The sequence below is a fragment of the Grampus griseus genome, assembly GCF_964374135.1.
Source record: "Grampus griseus genome assembly, chromosome: 17".
Taxonomy (NCBI): Eukaryota; Metazoa; Chordata; class Mammalia; order Artiodactyla; family Delphinidae; genus Grampus; species Grampus griseus.
In genome coordinates this window covers 47,764,839-47,785,545 of record NC_139011.1, presented here as the reverse complement: position 1 = coordinate 47,785,545, position 20,707 = coordinate 47,764,839, and positions in this window count along the sequence as shown.

Here is a 20,707-nt window from a genome sequence, read left to right as displayed (position 1 = left end):
GCAGCCTTTCATAGGGTGGCGATGAGAGAGAACCTTCTTTGGGAGGGGACTCCCTGTTGCCGACCTTGAAAAAGCAAAGATGGGACACTCGTTCACTGGGGTTGTTGCAGAGGGGATGTGACCAGAGGTTGGGCCACCCTGCTTTAGAATCAAAGCACCTTGTATTCCTGAGCTGCTTGAATGCTGCAATCGCTGGGTTTTGGTTCTGGAGCAACCCAGGTCTTTGTCCGACTTTTCCGGATTGTGCTTTCTCTTGGGACAACGTCTGGAGACTGGCGTCTCTGCTTCCACCTTTGCTGGCTTGGCCAAAGGAACATCCCCGTAGGCCCCGTAGCCACCAACTAGGCAGTATGTCTCCCCATGCCGGCCCAACTGCGTTTTTCCACACCCTTGGTAGAGGACATGGTAGTGACCAGGTGTAGGAGGAGAAACGGGAGCAATTGCTGCTGCAAAGAAAATCACAACTGATCAGTCACTTCTGCTGTGCACAGTCTCCTGCCAGAATGGACCTCTGCCATTTTTCTCTGTTTCTAGCTGAAGACGTTTAATCTACTTAACGTGCAAAACACAGCCTTGGCTCATCACCTGTATGAGTCCCTAGAGAAGGGACACTGGCTGCAAAAGCAATCCCTAGAGCCTAGGGCTGTAGCAGATGAGGAGGTCTCTTCACCGTTTCCAGGGAAAATAGTAGAACCCGAAAGTAATTGCAATCATGATCCTCTCCATCTCTCCCTTCCACAACAGAGAAAACCTTTCTTGCAGTCTGTCACTTCTGAGGCTTTCATGGAAATGGCTTTCAAGTTTTGAAAAAAATAATCCAATATATATTGGTTAAGAACCCAGCCCACCTTGGCAACCCCTCTTGGGTCCAATTTATACTGCCTGTTTCAACCACACTGAACTCTAGCCCTCTGATACTTTTATGTAGATTAGAACAAGGCCAAATCCTGAGGCAGAGTGAGCAGGAGACTCAGAACCGGGTTCTGGGTCCCAGCTCTAGGCTCACATCAACCCAGCCTCCTGGGACACCATCTCCTCAGCCCTCCAGTCTCATTAGTACTGCATCAACCCCCCTTCGTTCTTTTGGTCTTCCCATCAATATGGCACCACCCTCTCCCCTAGTACTCAGCAACTCAGGATGGGATGTGTCTGAGGGGACCGATAGAGACGCCTACATGACAGCACAGGTGTGCCTGCGTTGGCAGGTGCGGTTCAAGAGTGGCCCTCTTCCTCAAACTGCTCCTTTTACCATTTGCCAACAAAAACGCACTTGTCTTTTGCTAAGAGGCCAATAAGTAAAGGCTCTGAATGGAAGCATCCTCTAGCCCCCATGGGAAGGCTACAATTATAAACATCAGAGACTTCCTGCACACTTGTCCTGGGATGACCTTTCACTTCTCCTCAGCAGTGAGCACTGTGGGTCTCTGAAGGTGTCCCTGGTCACTGGTACTACTTAGAGCTGGGAAAGTGCTTAGGTGTATGTGGTGGGCAAACCCCACAGGAAAATGTGGCAGCCAGGGCAGGTTGTGTGTACACCATGCCTCTTGTACAGATGGCCGGACTCGGTGTACCTGTTGCACTGCCCTCCCAGGGAACAGAGGACAGGTTTGAGTAAATATAGAAGATATGGTCAGACATTCTCTCTCAGACAACCAAAGAGATTTGTATCTGGTGGAGAACTTTCTCCAAGGAACGAAGTTCCCTCCAGGGTAGGGAAGTTTCTCTGAGGGCAGCAAGTTTGCATAGTTACCCTGCCAAGGTAACTGTGAGAAGGCCTGCGAGGGCATCACTACCCAGTGAGGTCATATGAGGAAACTGTGTCTTGAGGGGCAGGCTTCAGGAGGAGGGGCAGTCTTGTAGAGGAGAGAAGGGTGGAGGCAGGGGTACTCTGCCGGGCCCCTCACATCTGGGCCCTCCCACCCATGCCCTAGTCTAATAGACAGCCCATGTCGGGAATGCCGGTGGGCTGGCCCAGCCCCAGGGGCCCCAGGAGGGCAAGAGAGACCCACATTCTGAGATTTGCTTGAGACGCAAGTTTAACGTAAGAGACAGCTTGCTTGTATGGCACTGACCCTAAGAGGCAGAGCTTTGTGTGGACTGGCGAATCAGGGAAGGCTCCATGGCAGTGGGCCCGAAGGACATGTGAGATTTGGACCCACGGGGAAGAGACGGAAGATATTCCAGTTTGGAAGAATAAAAGCAAAGACACACTTCTCGACCTTGTCCTGCCCCAAATATTAATTCATAGCACCCTCACATTTTTACAACTGAGGACTTAAAACCAAGAGGTTAAGGGGCCTACCCAGTGTTACACGGGTATTGGAGAGGTGTTCTGCTCAATGGTTATGTTCATGTCGGGGCTCCCGATATACAGTTGATAGGAATGTGATGACAAGCTCATGCCATTTCAAACATTTCCAAGTGACAATGACAGAGCTGTTAAAGGTGCAAAACTTGGTTGCTGAATGACCACACAGAGAGGGAACGGTGGGCCCATTTTAACATGAAATGGAAAACAAATTCATGAAAAAAGCGACATAGTACAGGATGACAACGTCATCATTCCACTGCCCTCTCCCCTAGACGTAAAAATCATTAGAATCCTCTCTCCCTGCACCATGAAAGGATGAGATGAACGCTCAGCTCAGCCCCCTTTGAAAAACATGGTCAACAGTGCGAAGAGGTGTTACTGAGACTATTTGGTCCGACTCAGAGAAGGAAAGAGACAACTCTGCCCTTAGCCTGATCAGACCCACAGGAAGGAACCACATTTGAGGCAGCCTTTCATAGGGTGGCGATGAGAGAGAACCTTCTTTGGGAGGGGACTCCCTGTTGCCGACCTTGAAAAAGCAAAGATGGGACACTCGTTCACTGGGGTTGTTGCAGAGGGGATGTGACCAGAGGTTGGGCTACCCTGCTTTAGAATCAAAGCACCTTGTATTCCTGAGCTGCTTGAATGCTGCAATCGCTGGGTTTTGGTTCTGGAGCAACCCAGGTCTTTGTCCGACTTTTCCGGATTGTGCTTTCTCTTGGGACAACGTCTGGAGACTGGCGTCTCTGCTTCCACCTTTGCTGGCTTGGCCAAAGGAACATCCCCGTAGGCCCCGTAGCCACCAACTAGGCAGTATGTCTCCCCATGCCGGCCCAACTGCGTTTTTCCACACCCTCGGTAGAGGACATGGTAGTGACCAGGTGTAGGAGGAGAAACGGGAGCAACTGCTGCTGCAAAGAAAATCACAACTGATCAGTCACTTCTGCTGTGCACAGTCTCCTGCCAGAATGGACCTCTGCCATTTTTCTCTGTTTCTAGCTGAAGACGTTTAATCTACTTAACGTGCAAAACACAGCCTTGGCTCATCACCTGTATGAGTCCCTACAGAAGGGACACTGGCTGCAAAAGCAATCCCTAGAGCCTAGGGCTGTAGCAGATGAGGAAGTCTCTTCACCGTTTCCAGGGAAAATAGTAGAACCTGAAAGTAATTGCAATCATGATCCTCTCCATCTCTCCCTTCCACAACAGAGAAAACCTTTCTTGCAGTCTGTCACTTCTGAGGCTTTCATGGAAATGGCTTTCAAGTTTTGAAAAAAATAATCCAATATATATTGGTTAAGAACCCAGCCCACCTTGGCAACCCCTCTTGGGTTCAATTTATACTGCCTGTTTCAACCACACTGAACTCTAGCCCTCTGATACTTTTATGTAGATTAGAACAAGGCCAAATCCTGAGGCAGAGTGAGCAGGAGACTCAGAACCGGGTTCTGGGTCCCAGCTCTAGGCTCACATCAACCCAGCCTCCTGGGACACCATCTCCTCAGCCCTCCAGTCTCATTAGTACTGCATCAACCTCTCTTCGTTCTTTTGGTCTTCCCATCAATATGGCACCACCCTCTCCCCTAGTACTCAGCAACTCAGGATGGGATGTGTCTGAGGGGACCGATAGAGACGCCTACATGACAGCACAGATGTGCCTGCGTTGGCAGGTGCGGTTCAAGAGTGGCCCTCTTCCTCAAACTGCTCCTTTTACCATTTGCCAACAAAAACGCACTTGTCTTTTGCTAAGAGGCCAATAAGTAAAGGCTCTGAATGGAAGCATCCTCTAGCCCCCATGGGAAGGCTACAATTATAAAAATCAGAGACTTCCTGCACACTTGTCCTGGGATGACATTTCACTTCTCCTCAGCAGTGAGCACTGTGGGTCTCTGAAGGTGTCCCTGGTCACTGGTACTACTTAGAGCTGGGAAAGTGCTTAGGTGTATGTGGTGGGCAAACCCCACAGGAAAATGTGGCAGCCAGGGCAGGTTGTGTGTACACCATGCCTCTTGTACAGATGGCCGGACTCGGTGTACCTGTTGCACTGCCCTCCCAGGGAACAGAGGACAGGTTTGAGTAAATATAGAAGATATGGTCAGACATTCTCTCTCAGACAACCAAAGAGATTTGTATCTGGTGGAGAACTTTCTCCAAGGAAAGAAGTTCCCTCCAGGGTAGGGAAGTTTCTCTGAGGGCAGCAAGTTTGCATAGTTACCCTGCCAAGGTAACTGTGAGAAGGCCTGCGAGGGCATCACTACCCAGTGAGGTCATATGAGGAAACTGTGTCTTGAGGGGCAGGCTTCAGGAGGAGGGGCAGTCTTGTAGAGGAGAGAAGGGTGGAGGCAGGGGTACTCTGCTGGGCCCCTCACATCTGGGCCTCCCACCCATGCCCTAGTCTAATAGACAGCCCACGTCGGGAATGCCGGTGGGCTGGCCCAGCCCCAGGGGCCCCAGGAGGGCAAGAGAGACCCACATTCTGAGATTTGCTTGAGACGCAAGTTTAACGTAAGAGACAGCTTGCTTGTATGGCACTGACCCTAAGAGGCAGAGCTTTGTGTGGACTGGCGAATCAGGGAAGGCTCCATGGCAGTGGGCCCGAAGGACATGTGAGATTTGGACCCACGGGGAAGAGACGGAAGATATTCCAGTTTGGAAGAATAAAAGCAAAGACACACTTCTCGACCTTGTCCTGCCCCAAATATTAATTCATAGCACCCTCACATTTTTACAACTGAGGACTTAAAACCAAGAGGTTAAGGGGCCTACCCAGTGTTACACGGGTATTGGAGAGGTGTTCTGCTCAATGGTTATGTTCATGTCGGGGCTCCCGATATACAGTTGATAGGAATGTGATGACAAGCTCATGCCATTTCAAACATTTCCAAGTGACAATGACAGAGCTGTTAAAGGTGCAAAACTTGGTTGCTGAATGACCACACAGAGAGGGAACGGTGGGCCCATTTTAACATGAAATGGAAAACAAATTCATGAAAAAAGCGACATAGTACAGGATGACAACGTCATCATTCCACTGCCCTCTCCCCTAGACGTAAAAATCATTAGAATCCTCTCTCCCTGCACCATGAAAGGATGAGATGAACGCTCAGCTCAGCCCCCTTTGAAAAACATGGTCAACAGTGCGAAGAGGTGTTACTGAGACGATTTGGTCCGACTCAGAGAAGTAAAGAGACAACTCTGCCCTTAGCCTGATCAGACCCACAGGAAGGAACCACATTTGAGGCAGCCTTTCATAGGGTGGCGATGAGAGAGAACCTTCTTTGGGAGGGGACTCCCTGTTGCCGACCTTGAAAAAGCAAAGATGGGACACTCGTTCACTGGGGTTGTTGCAGAGGGGATGTGACCAGAGGTTGGGCTACCCTGCTTTAGAATCAAAGCACCTTGTATTCCTGAGCTGCTTGAATGCTGCAATCGCTGGGTTTCGGTTCTGGAGCAACCCAGGTCTTTGTCCGACTTTTCCGGATTGTGCTTTCTCTTGGGACAACGTCTGGAGACTGGCGTCTCTGCTTCCACCTTTGCTGGCTTGGCCAAAGGAACATCCCCGTAGGCCCCGTAGCCACCAACTAGGCAGTATGTCTCCCCATGCCGGCCCAACTGCGTTTTTCCACACCCTCGGTAGAGGACATGGTAGTGACCAGGTGTAGGAGGAGAAACGGGAGCAACTGCTGCTGCAAAGAGAATCAGAACTGATCAGTCACTTCTGCTGTGCACAGTCTCCTGCCAGAATGGACCTCTGCCATTTTTCTCTGTTTCTAGCTGAAGACGTTTAATCTACTTAACGTGCAAAACACAGCCTTGGCTCATCACCTGTATGAGTCCCTACAGAAGGGACACTGGCTGCAAAAGCAATCCCTAGAGCCTAGGGCTGTAGCAGATGAGGAAGTCTCTTCACCGTTTCCAGGGAAAATAGTAGAACCTGAAAGTAATTGCAATCATGATCCTCTCCATCTCTCCCTTCCACAACAGAGAAAACCTTTCTTGCAGTCTGTCACTTCTGAGGCTTTCATGGAAATGGCTTTCAAGTTTTGAAAAAAATAATCCAATATATATTGGTTAAGAACCCAGCCCACCTTGGCAACCCCTCTTGGGTCCAATTTATACTGCCTGTTTCAACCACACTGAACTCTAGCCCTCTGATACTTTTATGTAGATTAGAACAAGGCCAAATCCTGAGGCAGAGTGAGCAGGAGACTCAGAACCGGGTTCTGGGTCCCAGCTCTAGGCTCACATCAACCCAGCCTCCTGGGACACCATCTCCTCAGCCCTCCAGTCTCATTAGTACTGCATCAACCTCTCTTCGTTCTTTTGGTCTTCCCATCAATATGGCACCACCCTCTCCCCTAGTACTCAGCAACTCAGGATGGGATGTGTCTGAGGGGACCGATAGAGACGCCTACATGACAGCACAGATGTGCCTGCGTTGGCAGGTGCGGTTCAAGAGTGGCCCTCTTCCTCAAACTGCTCCTTTTACCATTTGCCAACAAAAACGCACTTGTCTTTTGCTAAGAGGCCAATAAGTAAAGGCTCTGAATGGAAGCATCCTCTAGCCCCCATGGGAAGGCTACAATTATAAAAATTAGAGACTTCCTGCACACTTGTCCTGGGATGACATTTCACTTCTCCTCAGCAGTGAGCACTGTGGGTCTCTGAAGGTGTCCCTGGTCCCTGGTACTACTTAGAGCTGGGAAAGTGCTTAGGTGTATGTGGTGGGCAAACCCCACAGGAAAATGTGGCAGCCAGGGCAGGTTGTGTGTACACCATGCCTCTTGTACAGATGGCCAGACTCGGTGTACCTGTTGCACTGCCCTCCCAGGGAACAGAGGACAGGTTTGAGTAAATATAGAAGATATGGTCAGACATTCTCTCTCAGACAACCAAAGAGATTTGTATCTGGTGGAGAACTTTCTCCAAGGAAAGAAGTTCCCTCCAGGGTAGGGAAGTTTCTCTGAGGGCAGCAAGTTTGCATAGTTACCCTGCCAAGGTAACTGTGAGAAGGCCTGTGAGGGCATCACTACCCAGTGAGGTCATATGAGGAAACTGTGTCTTGAGGGGCAGGCTTCAGGAGGAGGGGCAGTCTTGTAGAGGAGAGAAGGGTGGAGGCAGGGGTACTCTGCCGGGCCCCTCACACCTGGGCCCTCCCACTCATGCCCTAGTCTAGTAGACAGCCCACGTCGGGAATGCCGGTGGGCTGGCCCAGCCCCAGGGGCCCCAGGAGGGCAAGAGAGACTCACATTCTGAGATTTGCTTGAGACGCAAGATTAACGTAAGAGACAGCTTGCTTGTATGGCACTGACCCTAAGAGGCAGAGCTTTGTGTGGACTGGCGAATCAGGGAAGGCTCCATGGCAGTGGGCCCGAAGGACATGTGAGATTTGGACCCACGGGAAAGAGACGGAAGATATTCCAGTTTGGAAGAATAAAAGCAAAGACACACTTCTCGACCTTGTCCGGCCCCAAATATTAATTCATAGCACCCTCACATTTTTACAACTGAGGACTTAAAAAAACCAAGAGGTTAATGGGCCTACCCAGTGTTACACGGGTATTGGACAGGTTTTCTGCTCAATGGTTATGTTCATGTCAGGATTCCCGATATACAGTTGATAGGAATGTGATGACAAGCTCATGCCATATCAAACATGTCCAAGTGATAATGACAGAGCTGTTAAAGGTGCAAAACGTTTTTGCTGAATGACCACACAGAGAAGGAAATGTGGGCCCATTTTAACATGAAATGGAAAACAAATTCATGAAAAAAGCGACATAATACAAAATGACAATATCATCATTCCACTGCCCTCTCCCCTAGACGTAAAAATCATTAGAATCCTCTCTCCCTGCACCATGAAAGGATGAGATGAACGCTCAGCTCAGCCCCCTTTGAAAAACATGGTCAACAGTGCGAAGAGGTGTTACTGAGACGATTTGGTCCGACTCAGAGAAGGAAAGAGACAACTCTGCCCTTAGCCTGATCAGACCCACAGGAAGGAACCACATTTGAGGCAGCCTTTCATAGGGTGGCGATGAGAGAGAACCTTCTTTGGGAGGGGACTCCCTGTTGCCGACCTTGAAAAAGCAAAGATGGGACACTCGTTCACTGGGGTTGTTGCAGAGGGGATGTGACCAGAGGTTGGGCCACCCTGCTTTAGAATCAAAGCACCTTGTATTCCTGAGCTGCTTGGATGCTGCAATCGCTGGGTTTTGGTTCTGGAGCAACCCAGGTCTTTGTCCGACTTTTCCGGATTGTGCTTTCTCTTGGGACAACGTCTGGAGACTGGCGTCTCTGCTTCCACCTTTGCTGGCTTGGCCAAAGGAACATCCCTGTAGGCCCCGTAGCCACCAACTAGGCAGTATGTCTCCCCATGCCGGCCCAACTGCGTTTTTCCACACCCTCGGTAGAGGACATGGTAGTGACCAGGTGTAGGAGGAGAAACGGGAGCAACTGCTGCTGCAAAGAAAATCACAACTGATCAGTCACTTCTGCTGTGCACAGTCTCCTGCCAGAATGGACCTCTGCCATTTTTCTCTGTTTCTAGCTGAAGACGTTTAATCTACTTGACGTGCAAAACACAGCCTTGGCTCATCACCTGTATGAGTCCCTACAGAAGGGACACTGGCTGCAAAAGCAATCCCTAGAGCCTAGGGCTGTAGCAGATGAGGAAGTCTCTTCACCGTTGCCAGGGGAAACAGCTAAGTTGTAGGACACCCAGCTGGTGTTGGAGTTCTGCTTGGCGTGGGGAACAAACCCACACAAATTGGGTGCAGAGCCTTATTGAGAAATAGAGTTATCATCTGTTGATTCATAAGGAGTGTCTAATTCTTTTTCATTCACAAACAAGCTGTGCCAGGACCTGGGAATAAAAAGTCTATTAAGGATTAGCCTCTGCATAAATTGTAGCAAAATTTTTGTGGATCTGTTGACTAAGGCAAAGGAAACAAAAGCAAAAATAAACAAATGGGGCCTACTTAAACTTAAAAGCTTTTGCACAGTAAAGGAAACCATCAACATAACAAAAAGACGACCTACTGCTTGGAGGTAAATATTTGCTAATAATATGACCCTTAAGGGGTTAATATCCAAAATATACTAAGAGTTCATACAACTCAACATCAAAAAACAAAAACAAAAACAACCTGATTAAAAAATGGGCAGAAGAACTGAATAGACATTTTTCTAAAGAAGACATACAGATGGCTAACAGGCACATGAAAAGATGCTCAAAATCACTAATCATCAGAGAAATGCAAATCAAAATCACAATGAGGTATCATCTCCCACTTGTCAGAATAGCTATCATCAAAACGACCACAGATAACAAATATGAGTGAGGATGTGGAGAAACGGGAATGCTTCTACACTGTTGGTGGGAATGTAAATTGGTGCAGCCACTGTGCAAAACAGTATGGTAGTTTCTCAAAAATCTAAAAATAGAACTGCCATATGACCTAGCAATTCCACTCCTGGTTGTATATCTGAAGAAAACAAAAACATTAATTCAAAATGACATATGCATCCCAACATTCATAGTGGCATTGTTTACAATAGCCAAGATATGGTGGTAACAACCTAAGTGTCCATCAACTGATGAATGGATAAAGAAGAGGTGGTATATATACACAATGGAATATTACTCAGCCATAAAGAAAATGAAATTCTGCCATTTGCAACAACATAGATGGACTTGGAGGGTATCTCACTTAGTGGAATAAGTTGGACAGAGAAAGATAAATACTGTAAGATATCACTTACGTGTGGAGTCTAAAAAATAAAACAGACTCACAGAGAACAAACTAGTGGTTACCAGTTGGGAGAGGGTTGGGGGGAGGCATAAGCTAGGGTAGAGGATTAAGAGGTACAAACTACTCTTTATAAAATAAATAAGCTACAGAATATATTATACAGCACAGGGAATATAGCCAATATTTTGCAGTAACTATAAATGGATTACAACCTTTAAAAATTGTGAATTACTATGTTGTACACCTGAAACTTATAAATCAACTATAAGTTAAAAACAGAAAAAAAAAAAAAAGAATTAGCCTCTGCCCTCAGGGATCTTTCAGTCTAATTGGGAATCAGGTAAAGTAACACATCCAGTGTGGTAAAGGACTAAGATTCAGGTGTGCCTTGTGTCCTGTGGAAGCCCAGACTGAGGGGCCAGGGAACACTTCTTGAAGGGGTGCAACTTGAGAGATGAGGGAAAGTTTGCAAAGCAAAAAGCATGCAGGGCCTTTCACTCAAGCTGACAAATGCAGAAAGCTAGTGTCTACCTAGGGAAGCCTGAGCTCTGGCGTCCTGAGTTTCCACCACTGTCCACCATTACGAACTCTGAGACCTGGCAGGCTTCGTACCTTTCTAAGCTCTGGCTTCTTTTCTGACCAATGGGGAATTGCTCCCAGAGCCAGGTGATCACGGGGCATCTTTTGGCCGCCGCTGCAAAGACCGCCCTGGGCAGCAGAGGCGCGTAGGAGCTCCCTTCTGGGAGGCGGTGGATGTTCGGTGGCGCTAAGCTGGCGTCCGGCTGGGCTAGGCGGAGGACGGGTCCGGATACAGCGCCCGCCAGTCTCCCAGGCAGAGAGCACTCCCATAAGGCCCCAGATGTGTGTCAAATCAGAGGCCTGACCTCAGGCTGAAGCTGCAGGACAAGCAGACGAGCCTCCCGACCACAAAGTCTGGGCGCCCAGCGGCTGCTCCGCACGGGGCCCTGGAGCAGGTGAGTCCCAGCGCCAGGCCCGGAAAAGCTGTTTCTCACGTCGCTACAGCCTTGTGGGTCTTGGGCATAAGAGCCCCTTGGTTTTCAAAGCTAGATGTTTTGGGGGCTCGCCTCTCAGGTGCAGGTCTTGGAAGTTGGGGTGCCTGGTGTGGGGTTCAGATCCTTTGCTCCTCGGAGACACTCTGGCTGTTGAGTTCCCTCCTGACTGGGGCGGGGGGGGGGGGGGGGCGGGGGGAGGAGTAGGGGTGGCGTTTATGCCGAGACTGAGTCCCAGCCCTTCCCACGTGCTGCCTGTGGGCCTTCTCCTTGGCCCCATTTATAGAAGTTGCTCAGTTTTTAGGTTTTTTCAGAGGAAGTTGTTCTATTTGTATTTGTAGATTCAGTGTGTGTGTTGCCATCTTGAACCTGAGTTTTAAACAGAAGTACTTAATCATATATTTTTTAACAAAGTCTATAGTAAATCAATATTTCTGTCTTCCTCCTGAAGAAGATTAGTATTTTTAGAATGCTTTAACTTCGTTTAAATATTCTTCCCATGGTCTGCTGTGAGAGGCTTTTCCATCTTCTGTACCATTTTTATCTAGTATTTTAATTCCATTTTGTTTTTCAGTACAAAAAAGTTATCATTTATGTATTTTTTTAAAAAGTAGACTATTTTTTAGAGCCGTTTTAGGTTCATGGCAAAATTGAGTGGAAAGTATTGAGAGTTCTCATATACCCCTTGCCCCCATCCTCATTATTTTTATAGTCAGTTCTTACTCAAATTTACCAACGGGTGTTCTGATTTTTTGCGTCCCGTTGCTGCATGCATCCCATACCTCCCTTCTGAATTTATTTCCATTAATGTGATGTGAACCTTTATTATAATTTCTAGGAATGCAAAATAAATACATCTGTAGTTTTTCAGGGGTGAAGAACTTCTAGTTGTTGGTTCTGTGGGCTGAGTCATTAGAATTCCTGTTTTTTTTTTTTCATAGTTTTGGTGAGTGAGGTCATCTACATGGGTATTCTTTTGAGAGTACCATGCATGCCTGGGATGCGAGACCTCCCATGAGATGTTTTTTTCTGTTTGCCTCTGTCCACGCTCAGTAGTGTTCATGAGTCTCCCATCAGTTTTTGTTTTAAATAATTTTAGACTTAACAGAAGAGTTGCAAAGATAGTACAGGAAGCTCCCACATACTGTTCACCCAGCTTTTCCTATTACTGCAGCCCTTAGCAAGCCTACGATTGGCCTTCAGCAATTTGTTAAACATTTCTAGCTAAATTCTTCCTAATGGCTTATATGGTATCCAGAGGTGTTTGTCCCAGCCAGGCAAAGGCCTGGGTCCTGTTTCTTCCTGTGGATGCCTGTTTTTCCTCAGATTCTGGGTTGGTTATTGGCTCCGTGACCTCTGCTTTCTGATGAGTTCATGAAAAATTGTTAATTTGCCGTTTGTCTAGCTTGTTCCTTGTTGTAAGTGTGGGTGTGATGCTTTCCAATGCTATGTCTCCAAGTGGAACCAATTTTGGCGTTACTTTCTTCTTCTAATTTCTGTACTGCTCAGCTGGTGCAAATTTGGGACCTGCACTGGCGGCCAGCACAGCTTCAGTGCTGCTGGCACAGTTGGTTATCCGTTTGTTGCAATCCTGGGTTAGTAAGCTGAGATCCTTTGGTCTCTGCTTATGGACAGGTAGGTGGGTTTTATTTTGCTTTTTGTTTTTCTTTATTTTTGGTTCTACCTTTGTAGAAAATTGTGGTTACCAATGACTCCATGGGGATTTCCCTGAAGATAGAAATGACCTAAAAGAATACCTTTTCTTTATTTAGTGTTTTCTGTTTTCTAAGATACATGGGGGCTTCCCTGGTGGTGCAGTGGTTGAGAGTCCGCCTGCCGATGCAGGGGACACGGGTTGGTGCCCCGGTCCGGGAAGATCCCGCATGCTGCAGAGCGGCTGGGCCCATGAGCCATGGCTGCTGAGCCTGCGTGTCCAGAGCCTGTGCTCCGCAATGGGAGAGGCCACAACAGTGAGAGGCCCGCGTACCGTAAAAAAAAAAAAAAGATACATGGACTGCCTATGCACCTCTGTGGCACTTTGCATATAATCTGATCTCCATGTGATTTTCTTCTATTTTTTTCTGCTTCCATTTGTTTTGCATATATTAGATTGGAATCACTTTGAATAAAGAGGACATATTTTCTACTCTTGTACACCATGTTAGTGCTGAGCATGTATGTTCATTCAGCAAATATTTTCTGGTCCCCTGCTGGGTGCCACAAACTATTCTAGGACCTGGGTGTATAGTGGGGAGCAAGAAGAAAATTTCCTCGCTTTTTAGTATTGTGAGGAGTCAGACACAGAATAAATACATAATTACCAACTATGATAAAGAAAAGTACATGGTGCTCTGAGACCTAGTTTATGGTGGGGGCTCAGAAAGACTTGTCTGAGGGAGTGACTTTTATATTGAGACTTCCAGGCAAATAAGACTTATGGGAAGAGTGGGAGGGAACAGCATCACAGACAGCGAACAGCATATGTAAAGTATTTTGGTGGTAAAGAGTGTGGGGCATTCAGAGAACTGAGCAGTCAGTGAAGCTGGAGTGAGTGAGGAAATGAACCTGAAGGAGTGGTCAGAGGCTGGAAGATACAGGGTCTTGAAGGAGTTGATATTTCATTGTAGTCTTGGCAGCCATGGAAGGGTTTTGCTCTAGTTTACATTTAAAAACATTACTCTGGATGCTGGGTAGAAGACTGATAATAAGGGAAAGAGAATGGGAATAAGCTGATAATCTGGGTGGTCCGGGCAAGAGAGTACAGTGGCCTGAACAAGGGTAGGAGCAACAGGGATTGAGGGAAGAAGGACTCGAGGTACAGTCTGGATGTGGAAGGGGCAGGACTTGATGATGCTGTGTTTGGGGGAGGGGTAGTTGGGAGGCAGAGGAAAGTATCAACCAATGCTTTCAAGCTGATTTATTCACTTCCTCTGCCCACTCAAACAAGGGAAGAAAATTGTCATGTGAGTCTCTTTTTTCATGATTTTCACTGAGCAGAAACCTGCTCTATAGCCACCTAAGTCTGGTTTGTCTTACTCACTGTGTTCCATTCTACATTCTGTCTTGTCTAGTGGGATTTTCCTTCTCAACTGGATTACTAGCTGTTTGGGGGGGAGGCGGGGCAGGGGGAAGGACTATGTTGCTTTCATCTCCTGTCCTATGTAGCACTTAGCACAGTCCTTTGCTCAGATGCTGAAAATCATTTTTGAAATATACATTTCTTTTGAGCACTTTATGTTTCTTCAGTTGGACAAGAAAGATTTTACTTTCCTTTGGACTTAACCCTTCTTTCAGTTTCTAGTCCATTGGTAAACTATGGTGCACGTGGCATATGGATTATAAATTCAAGTTAATTTTTCCTCTGCTCTTTGCTTTTAGTCTACAGTAGAATCGAGCTGCTGGACCAGCAAAAATCCAAGTGCTTTATCCAAGCCTGGTATTTGTATTTGTGAGGTGAGCTCCTGAGAAGCACATTGAAGCATTTTGCACATATGTTTTTCTCTTTTGCCTCTGTGGTAACACATTTTCCTAGCTGTGCTTTGGATTTTTCCCATTTCAGTTTTGAAATTTCCACATGGGGTTTAGCCACTTGGTGAAGTGCTCTCAGCTTCCCTGCTCACCATCAGGTTGGCTTCAGCAGTGAGACCTTTGATATCTTTCTGTTTTTCTGAGCTTGGGTTTACTGCCACACTTGCTGGCCTCTAGCTTTATTTCTTTCCCAGTATTTTATAGTTGTAACGTATGGGCTTTTCCTTTCAACAGTTCTCTGTCCTCAGGGAAGCACTCCGTCTTGTCTGTTCCATGGTTTTTGATTTTGACTCTGTTGCTACCCAGCTGTGACTATTGCAGCTTGAATCACAGCACCCCAGAGCATGGACCACTTTTCTTCAGTTTGCCTGTTTCTCATCTTCTCTGCCCTGACATTGTTTCAGACATAGTTTTTAATTTGGTGGAATTTTTCTCATTATTTTATTTCTTAGTTGCTGATTCCAGTCTGTCTCTTTAAAATAAAGCCGATTCTGTTAATTTCTTTCTTTCTTTCTTTCTTTTTTTCTATTTGGCAATGTGGAGATTGCCACTGCTCTTGACAGCTGCTTTCCAATATGTCATTACTCAGCCTTGGAAGTAATTTTAGAATGTTGTGTGCCCCTGACTGGAACACCGCATTACCAAGGTCCCGAGTGTGGCACATCTGAAGGTGGGGGTGACCTGAAGAAGAATCTGTGACATTTGTACAGTGCCGTACAGTTTACAAGGGACCTTTAAATCTGTGGTCTTGTTTAGTACTCACAATAAGCCTAGGAGGGTGGCAGGGCGTTATAATTTCCTGTTTTAAAGTCAAGGAACTTGAAGATCATAAAGTGAAGTGTTTTCCCAATGTCGCCTAGCTAGAAGGTGATGGAGCCAGACTTTGAACTTATGTCCCAACAGTGCTCTTTATACTATAGGAACTTTTCTTTTCAATATCATTTAAATTTCAGGCTGGGATAGTCAGGGTAGATTTCAGGCACAATTGGATTCAGGAACTCAAACAATGTTATCAGGGCTGAGTCTTGCTCTCTCTTGGCTCTGCCTTCCTCTGAGTTAACTTTCTCTTTATCCAGGCTCTTCTTTTGGGGGGCACTGTGGCTTCCAGTAGCTCCAGGCTAATATCCACCAATCTGGGGGAAAGGAGAACATTCCTCTCCTGCAGAAGAACAGTGTTTGCTTCGCATTGTCCTTAATTGAGTTAATGTTTATCTCTGAGTCAATCACTATTATTAAGAGGGTTGTGATGCTGATTGGACAGGCCTGAGTCCTGAGTCACATGACCTCTCCTGCTGTTCCAGGTGTGATCAACTGGGCTTAAATCATGTGACAGGAGAGTGGGTGGGAAGTGGTTCCCTAGAAGAAAATTGAGGTGTTGTTACCAGAATAAAAGTGAATGCATGTTGGGCAGACAAGACATGAGATGTCTTCTGTGCTAGATATTTTCCATTTGCCCCTCAGGTCTGCTCACCGCTCTGCTCTGTGCCCCAGGAATCTAACTTGTATAAAGTGCTTTGATGCACTCCCTTTCCCTCAAGTTTCCAATTATGTTTAGCCAGTGAAAACCTCTGGCAGGAGATTAGAGTCAAGGAGAAGAGAGAGGGAGGGGTATTTATTCCACCAAGCCCTGTCCTGTGAGGCTGCCCTCTGAAGCTGAAGGTTACAACTCCTGCCAGGCAATCCTCTTTACTTGGCTGGCCCTGTATCCAGTTCTGCTAACTGCTTTCCTTGTTCGTTCAAGCCTGGAGTGGTAATACCCTGGGGTATTGTACAATCCCTTTTAGTTTCCCTACCCTGTGCTCACACTTTTGTAAATGGTCCCTTTGTTAAACTGTCCTCAAGTTACTAAATTTCAGTGAGCCATACCTTTCCTGACAGGACCTGATTGACCTCTACAGGTAGGAAAGTAAAAACTCAATGCATCCACATTAAAAATGATTTGGAGCTTCTGTGGTATGAGGTTAGGAGTTGAGAAGATTTAGTGGGCTATGAAAAGTATGATCAAGGTAGGTGTGAAGGATGGCCACAAGGAAGAGGGAGTAGCGTTTTCTGTGTGTGTGGTTTTATTCAATTCAGAGTTGTTAGAAGTTTCTAACAATTTGTGCTATCTAAAAATCAATCAAGCTGCCTTAAAGGTAATGAGCTCACCATCATTGATGGTATTCACCTGGACAGCTCTAGTGACACGTGATTTTTCAGGGGATTTTCTGAAGGGGATTCCTTCCTTAGATAGTCGGTGGGCTAAGTGATCTGGAGAGTTCTTTCCTACAGTTCAAGTGATGCAGGAATTGCCTTCGCAGAGGAAATTTTCATTTCTTCTCTCCTTTGGGGACCTTCCTAGCATCCCCAAACACCCTCTGGTGTGAATGTCAAGAATCAGATGTAGTGAGCTCTGCTTTGTTATCTTGTCAGTTACATGTTAAAGGCATTAAAAACCCTCACCTGTGCCTTTGCCATCACAGATGAGCAGATGTCCCCAACGGGAAGCCATGGAGAGGTAGTCTCTGATGCTTAATACTAATGGTGTACTATGTTGTCACAAAGAAATTAGCTGCTAGTCCTAAAGAATTAAAATTACATCAGCAATAGGAAATCACTGTCATTAACTATTGGGACTAATTTAATATCTGTGAAATGGTGTTCATATTCCTTTATATGTTTCTGTATTTGATAATTGAATTAAAAATATCTTTTTTTTTTTTTTTTGCGGTACGCTGGCCTCTCACTGCTGTGGCCTCTCCCGTTGCGGAGCACAGGCTCTGGATGTGCAGGCTCAGCGGCCATGGCTCACGGGCCCAGCTGCTCTACGGCATGTGGGATCTTCCTGGACTGGGGCACGAACCCGTATCCCCTGCATTGGCAGGCGGACTCTCAACCACTGCGCCACCAGGGAAGCCCTCTTCTAAGGTTTTATACATTCAAATCAAGACCTTTCTCCCCTAGTACTATTTTCTTCAGAAGGAATCAGATTCCTTAGAGACAAATTCTCCTACCCTGCAGGTTTTTATGGACCTATTGTATCAGCTGGGTCTGGTTACAAGTGACACACTGATCTGGCCAACTTAATTTAAAAAGGAATTTACATCTGAAGAACCAGGCTTGGAAAGGACAATTTGCAGAGCAGCAGGAATGAAGAGTCTTGGAAGGGCACTGATGCAGGTACAAAACAACTCACTAAATTTCTGTCCATGAGTCATGATATTCCAGATGTGAAATTGTGGGAAAGGAGTCCTAATGGGCCATTGGGTCTCAAGCCTATCTTTGGTTAGAGGAGGGCAGGGCACCTTGACTGAAAGTCCTACCAAAGCTGCACACGGTGGGAAAGGTAACTGCCTGGATGCTGGAAAAATAGAAACCACTGTCCACACACCACCTCTTATGGCAAATGAGAAATTACCACATGAAAATAGAGATTGAAACAGGTGTTACAATAGTTCTGAGGTGGTGTAGCCTATCCTAGAAAAGTAGATTATGGTTAATGTGGAAAAAGTACCAGCTTATAGACATATATGTAAGAAAGATCCATGAGAGAAATAACAAAGGGTTATGATTCCATTGTTCCTCTTGCTTGTGGTTTTACGATTGTCCATGGGATAATGAGATAGTTGCCAATATAATGTGGGTCTGGGGCAGGGTTGACAAACTTTGTCTGCAAAGAAAGGGCTACCTCATTAATATTTTAGATTTTGCAGACCATACAGTCTCTGCCATTGCAGTGTGAAAACAGCCATAGACAGTATGAAAATAAATGGGCGTGACTATGTTCCACTAAATCTTTATTTACAAAAAGAGGCAATGGTGAGGTTTCACCCACAGGCTGTGCTTTGCTGAGCCCTGGTCTAGAGGGATACTTCAGTACTATGGTAGCTTGGTGGAGCCCAGTCAAGGCCAGCAATTGCAGGCTCAGTGTAAGTGAGTAGTTTGTGTAGTAGCTGAGTCCTTGAGCAAGTTGAGATGAGCCCTGGAAGACAGGTCTGGTAGAGAAGAAAGCACAAGGGACTTTATATTGGGTGGCCTGAGTTCATACCCTTGCTTAAGCACTCTGTGATTGAGGGCAAGCTTTAGACTTTCCTGAGTCTCGGTTTCCTCATCTTTAAAATGGGGAATGTAATTAGAATGCCCCTTATGTTTGTTGTTTATTTAAATGAAGTAACATATGAAAAATAGTCAGCATGGGGCTTCCTTGGTGGTGCAGTGGTTAAGAATCCGCCTGCCAATGCAGGGGACACGGGTTCGAGCCCTGGTCTGAGAAAATCCCACATGCCACGGAGCAGTGAAGCCCATGCGCCACAACTACTGAGCCCGCGTGCTACAACTACTGAAGCCCACGCACCTAGAGCCCGTGCTCTGCAACGAGAAGCCACCGCAATGAGAAGCCTGTGCACCACAACAAAGAGTAGCTCCTGCTTGCCGCAACTAGAGAAAGTCCATGTGCAGCAACGAAGACCCAACACAGCCAAAAATAAATAAATAGAGAAAATAAATACAATTTAAAAAAATTCAGCATGGAGCTTGACACATAATATTCACTGAACACTCTGTATTTCCTTTCTCCTCCCTTCCTAAAGTTATGTGGAAAGGATAAGTTGCTTAGTTAGGATACCCCACTGCAAGATCACTGACATCTCATCCAACTCAGGAAATGTTTGAAAAAAGCTGATGCCATATCTCTGAAGATTCTCAGAAGCGTAGAGTGATGGGGGTGCGCGTTAGTGGGTAGAATGATGAAGAAGATCTGGGCCCCTGGCTTTCTTTACAATCCTCTCCCCAGCCTGGCCTCACCTTAGAGCTGGGCAGCCTCCCTTCCAGGAATTGGGTGGCTCTGAAACGTATTAACAAGCAGGAGTTCCTGTAGAAGGGACTGTATCAATCAGGCCCTGGGATAACACTTTAGGAACATGGGGTTATTCAGCCTAGAAACTTGATAATGTATTTACATGTTTGAAGGGCTAAGTACCTTCTGCTGGGTGGACCCACAGGACAAAATTAGAAACAGTAGGCCATCCACAAGTCACATGGACAGCCAAGGGGCAGTTTCCTTTTGCTGGAGATATTCAAGCAGAGGTTTTCTGGGATGTTAGAAAGGGAATAAGATCTGCATAGAGCTGTAGATCTGGCTCTCTAACTCATGAATCTTTTTGGAGCCTGTGGAAATTCAGAACAGACAGGTTAGTGTATGAACTGTTCCCGAAGATCAGTTGCCCAAAAAATATTAGCAGTAGAGTACTCCTGACTGCAGGCGGGTTCTTCTCCCTGACTGAAGGGTAATTACCATGCCCCGCCTAGGGAAGGATAACAATAGATAACAGTTACTGAGCTCTTAGAATGTGCCAGGCACTCATATATGTACTGCAAACTTTTTATTTTCTCAAAGTGGCTTGAAGAGGTAGGTGCTCATTGTTATGTCATCTTATACATGAGCAAACTGAGGTCATAGGAGGTTATGTATGGTGCCTAAGACCACATAGATATAAGTGATGCCAAAATCTGAACATGAATATTCTAATTCCAGAGCCCACTCTTAATCCCAAAATAAAATCCCACTTTTATTCGAAATTAAATAATTAGGGGAGAGAGGCCTTTCTGGCACGACATTATGCTGGATTAGGTGCTCCTCGTGGCACTGACATAAATCCACATTTAATAAGAAACCTGTATTTCAGGAGCTAAAAGTTTGAAAATTTAATGAAGACAAATGGCCCCTTTTAGCAAAGTTAAATAGCAGTGTTTGAGGTGCTGGTATCCAGTTTGTGGTAGCCCTCTTGGGGTAGGAAACTTTCAAGTTATGCTTTGGCTGTGACCGTTCCTTATCTGCATTATAACCTTGAGTCAAAATATCTGTTTACTGCAGACTCTGCTTTCTGTGGAGGCCCCATAAAGAAGTGACCCATTCTGGTAACTGGTGTAGGGAGGGGAGGAAGGGAATGCACCAGCAAGTTCAAAAGAAGTCCCAGGACATATATGCAGTTGGGAAAAAAACCCAGCAACGTTATTTAGACAGCTGGGCTTGGGAGAGAATGGTCATTGTTTGGGAAAATTGCTTCATCAGCCCTCTAGTGCAGAAGGCAAGGGCTGGAAGGAATGATCTGGATGACAGGATC